Raw genomic sequence first — 6,000 nt, 5'->3', positions numbered from 1 at the left:
TACCCTTACGAGCTTAGAGACACGCACAAAAAAAGAAAAAGCTAGTTGCGAACTTTGATTGCCATAAATACTCTAACGATGTGGGTGACACATAATGAATCTCGATAATTGACCCGCGGATCGTAGTAAGGGCCACGTGAAACTGGTTTATGGGGAGACCCGTAGATCGTGGTAATGGGCCACGTGGAACTTAGTTTGAAGGTGTAGATTGTTGGATGTGCGAACAAAATCTCACATTGATAGATGAAAAGATTGGAAGCCTAAAGAAAATATTATCATACAATATAATTATTTATATTAAAAGTATCTTTGACTTGATTTAGCCCAACAATATCAAATGTTAAATCGGCCTTAATATAAGAGAAGCTTATTTAATGTTGCAATATATGTGACTCAAATTTTCTTAGGATTTTTACCTAGCTATACTATATTAGAAACTTATTTACCTATTTTTTCTATGTTTTGTAGTTTTTTTAATAAGTATCTAGATTTTTCTTACAAATTGTATAATTGCTTCTTAAAAGGTCCCCACCCCATTATTAGTGCCTTCAATTAAGGAATTCAATTATATCCTTTCTTTTTTACCCTCTCCTTTTCTTTCTCATTTTTTTTACATCAAAATTCTTTAATCTACGCCAAAAATCTCTATCTTCTCTCTTCCCACCATTATCGACAACTTAATATTATTAAAAAATCGTCAATTGTATCGTACTTTTGCCGGGAGACTGGACACCACTGAAAATGAAGAAACATTCAGATCATTGCCAAAATTATTCTCAATGTCGTTCCATTAAAAAGCTTTGAATTCGATATTCATATTTTTAGATTTTGTGGTTTATTAAGATTGGATATTCTTGCAAATGATTGAGAATATGCTTTGCAGTTTATATCTCAATTTTGAGGGAGATTAGTTAAGTATATAGTTGGTTTTAGATGAAATTTCATATTGAAACACAAAAAGAAGAACTTGCAGGAATTGTATGATAATTATCAGAGGTGGATCCAAGATTTAAACTCTATGGGTTCAACTTTTAAGATTTTTGACATTGAACCCATTATATTTTTAAAGTTATGGGTTCAAACCTATTATTTTCGCAATTTTAATAAATTTTTACACATAAATTTCTATTTAGCGTCGAAAGTTATGGGTTCATTTGAATCCATAACTACCACGCTGAATTCGCTTCTAATAATTATATCATAATTGTATCATAATTATATTTGAATTGTATCAGATACATCATACATCAATGCCTAAAACATAATTGTATTATACTTGTATCACAATTGTGTCTAACTTGTATATGGTACATTAACAACTTGTTTGGATGGTTGTTACCCATTGTATTGTATCGTATTATTACTTTAAATACAATGTTTGTTTTGATTGTTACTTAAATTTTATTGTATCGTATCGTTAAATCCGTCGTTACATAACGTCTAAATGTACCACTTTATGTAACGGCCGATCTGGTGTGGTCGCGCCGTTATCTTGTCTTTTTATCTCAATCTCACCCTTCATTATTATTAAATAATTTTATTTTATCATTTACCATACTTTTTTATATAGTAATTTTATCATGTGTCATAATTTTTCTTTATAATATTGCAAGTTTATTGTTTATATTGCTGGTGTGTGATATCATGAAACGGTGGCAAACGACACAATCTATCCAAACATTGTATTTATCAAACGATACAATACAATACAATACAGTACGATACGATACATTATGAAACGATACGTAATAATTATCCAAACAAGTTGTAATACCCAAAACAATACCTGATGCAATACTAATAAATTAATATACGATTATCATATATTTGTGATACAAAATATGAAATTCGTCATGAACTCACAATTGCTCGTAACAATATATAATGAATATACAATTATCATATATTTGTAATACAATTCCTACAATATTTATGATACATATACAATTATAATACAATCGCAAATGGATTTCTGAAAAATTGAGATACATTTGTAATCTTCATCTTCTTCAAGTTTCAATCACAACTCTACACTAAAAATTTAATATAATAGTATTATAATTATTTTGGGTATTAATTTATCAGATACAAGTCACATATAATTTTGATACAGTTGTGATACAATTCTAAAACAAATATGATACAAATATCATATAATTCAGATTTTTTACCTATCATTGAAGAGAGCAGCTACAAATTGAAGTTCAAACCCATAAGATTTTAGTGAAGAGATAGCAATTTGGGAAGATTGCTATAAAAAAAAGTTATATAAATCAAGAATGCAGAGAATGATATAGTTGAACGAGTTAACTTAAGAAGAAGGATCCATCAGACTTTTGTTAATGTATAAAATATAAATCAAGTGGACCACTTTCAATAGAAAATAAATGCTAGGATAAAAGGAATAATTCATTATTTTACAATTACCTTAGAATACTCGGACTTTTAGAAAGTTGAAGCAATAAACAAGTTGGGCAATTGTGAGATACTATGATTATCTATACTATATTAAAATCAGGAAGGCGCTTAGCGAAATATCGTTCGTTTTTTTACCCTTTTAAAGTAGAGCTTATATTATACAACATAGTTATTTTATTATTTTTTTAATATTTAATAATAGTGATTTAATTAACTCCCTATTATTTAGGAATAGTCATTATTTTATTATTCCTTTAATATTTATAATATTTATTTTCAATTCCTTTCAATTCTAGAATTTCAAATCGCTTTCAATTCGTACAAAGAAAGTTTCTTTCACTTTCAACTTCATCTATATTTAGGAGTCTTTATATTTTGCCCTTTTCGAATTAGGGCTTTCTTTAATTAAAGAGTCAAAAAAATAATTAATTTTTCTTTAATAGGAAAACCTCGCAATTATCATTCCAAAATTAGGTTCAGACAAGTGAGACTTGCTCAGTTGGTAAAAGTACATTCACTCACGACCGTTAGGTCTTGGGTTCGAGTCACGCTGGAGGGGAAGTGTGAAAACACTATAGATCCTCTTAATTTGGGAGGGGTTTAAAAAAAAAAAAAAAATATTAGGATCCTTAACAAATTAAAAACTCGAAAAATGTTATGTTATGTTTATCATGACATTTTTGTTTAATAAGTATGAATATTCATTCAAGATTATCAATACAACAAATAAAAAATAAAAATAACATCTTAATATTACTTTTTATGTGGCTTTTTAAAATTTTGTACTCATGACTAGAGGTACTTTCGTATTTATATATAGCAAAACTTGCTAAATTAATAAAAATTAGTTGACCTAAATCGGGGTTATTTTGAAGCATTGTGCTATTAAGATTTCTGTTTTTCGTGCATAATATCTTAATATTTCACAATTAATGGTTGTGTTCAAACAATATAATTTAGCATTTTTATGAGATAATTAGAAGCTTAAATATGAGTAGGATGTTTGATACAGAAAAAGAATCACAAAAATCATAATGATGGTTGTCGAACAAGTTTTATTTTACAAGATCTAATGACATCCTTAGGAGGTACTCTTCATTATTATTGTTATTTAATTATTTTTCTAATATTTGAAATTTGACTATAATTAAATCAATGGTTAAATTTTTGAAATAATTAAAAAATTTGACTCTTAGTTATTAAATTGTTATATAAATTATTTTCTTATTCGTTGTAATTTTGAGAATTAGTTATATAAATCAAAATTTAATCGATCAATAAAGTTCGTAGAATTTAAACAAGCATCATTTGTAGTGAGTACAAGTTTTGGTAACTGAAAAACAAACATGAATCCTTATGAAATTGATTTGATATAACTATAAAACTATAAATTTTCTTAAGTTGGGTGTAATGATTAATGACCGAGAACTTCCTTTTTTTTGCAGTTTTTCTTTATTGGATTAGCTATATATGGTAAATACTTTTTATTTTTTGGATTTTACTCTTTATTTTATAACTCAATTTTTTTTATACTTATACTTATTGTGATAGGGTACACGTGCAACGCGCGTACCCTAAGACTAGTTTGATATGAAGCTATAAGCTGCACTTTTGGTAAGTAGTACTCGTTTGAATACTTTTTGAAGGAAAAAAATCGTGATTGTAGGGGATAATTTAGCCGATAGATGTGGGAAATTTGGGGGTACAGTTTAATCCCTAAATTTAAGGATTCCTTCTTTTATCATGATTTTGTATACAAGTAATAAATACGGATACACAATATAATTTTAAGGAACCCAAAGAAAAGTGATAAATGTGTTTTCAATATATATATAGTATAGGTAGGTAACTTCGTATCCATACCTCCTAATTAGCTGGAATAATAGAAGAAATTTTTACCCTTTTCCTCTCACAATTTTTGGCTTCATTAATTAAAACCCCAATAAATAAAGAAAACATTTTGATTATGTCTCTTATCCCTTGGAAGTTGGAATCTAGAGGTCTTTTAGGCATTTGTGGTGATAAAGATGACACGTGGACATCTTCTTTTTTTTTTTCCCTCCTCTTTCCCATCTATATTATTCAAAAGATTTATAGAATAGCATATGTGGTTATAAAGAAGGCATATGCATCCATTTTCAAGTTTTAACTTTAAAAAAATCGTAGAAAAGCAAGTATATCTTCTACTATTCTAAACTACTTTTTGGGCTAAGCAACCCCAATATGTTAGTCAAGCAATCATTTTCTATGAATCTTGCATTGGGCTGATTTACTTTATAGATTTTGACTCTATAATGAGTTAGTGAAACTATAGCTCTTGGAAAATTATTCCTTTGGGAGAAAGTTAGATTTTTATCTATGTTTGTTCATATCATTTCTATTATCTATTATTTATATTTATATTTATACTTACATAGAAGAGAGAAGGGGAGGTCGACCAAGGGCATTATGGTCATTTCAAAAATATAACTGCATTGTTTGCTTGTATAATAGGCTCAAAAGCTTGGTTGTGGCCTGTGAGTTCCTAATGACCGAGAAAACCAAAAGTAACGTTGCTTCTTTAAAAAATATAAGTATTTTTAACTAGAAAAATTATTTGTTAGGTAATTTTAATAATTTAAACGTTCATTTGATTAAAAACATACTGTGGTAACATACATTTATATATAAGAATTCTATTATCTCCTTAAGAAAAATTATTTTATTTGTTTTATGTACTGAGTATTTTTGGTAAAGAATATTAAAAAAAGTGGCAATAATTTATGTAGATTTTATTAAGATGTTCTTATATTAATATCATTTGATATCATTTTATACAAATTCTCATTAAATTGCAATTTCAATTGGAACACTTTATAAAATCAGGGAAAACATATTTAAGAATAAAATATTATTTCAAGTCCCTTTTTTATTAAAAGGATATTGAAATTTGTTCAAATTATACAAAAATAATTCCCTCTATAAAACATGATTTGAGAATATTCTAAACAAAAAATTAAGACAACTAATTTGGGGAATTGTTTTCTGTATTATATATTAGGCATCATGAGAAGTATCATTATGTTGGATTATACTTCTTCCTATATAATCAAAGTTAGTTGGGTACTTCCTCTGTGTTTAATAAAGAATTCAACATTATATAAATTTTAAAATACATAAATATAAAATTAACTATTTTAAAAAAATGCTCAACAAATAATTATAGTAAAGAAAGTGGTACTACACCCTAGAGTATCTCAATCATATCAAATGAAACTAGAAAAAAAAAAACTGTGATAGAAAAATTTATTTATTTTTAATGAATTATTCAGATATGTCTTTAAACTAGAACAAAATACACGTTTACTTATTATTATTATTTTTTCAATAAATTAAAATCACGATTATTATTTCAAAGAACAAAAAACATTTTTGCATCAACCATTTGGAAATAAAATTAATATATTTTATTATTCAAATTTTGATTAATATAAAAAGCAAAGCAATGCATTAACACAATTGAAAATACTAAAAGAGTACAACTATATATTATTTAATTTCAACAATGAGAAAGTACATTACGACTTATTTTTCAACTCACTT

Source organism: Nicotiana tomentosiformis, chromosome 5 (genome assembly GCF_000390325.3).
Source record: "Nicotiana tomentosiformis chromosome 5, ASM39032v3, whole genome shotgun sequence".
NCBI classification, from domain to species: Eukaryota; Viridiplantae; Streptophyta; class Magnoliopsida; order Solanales; family Solanaceae; genus Nicotiana; species Nicotiana tomentosiformis.
Note: the sequence above shows the minus strand (reverse complement) of the source record.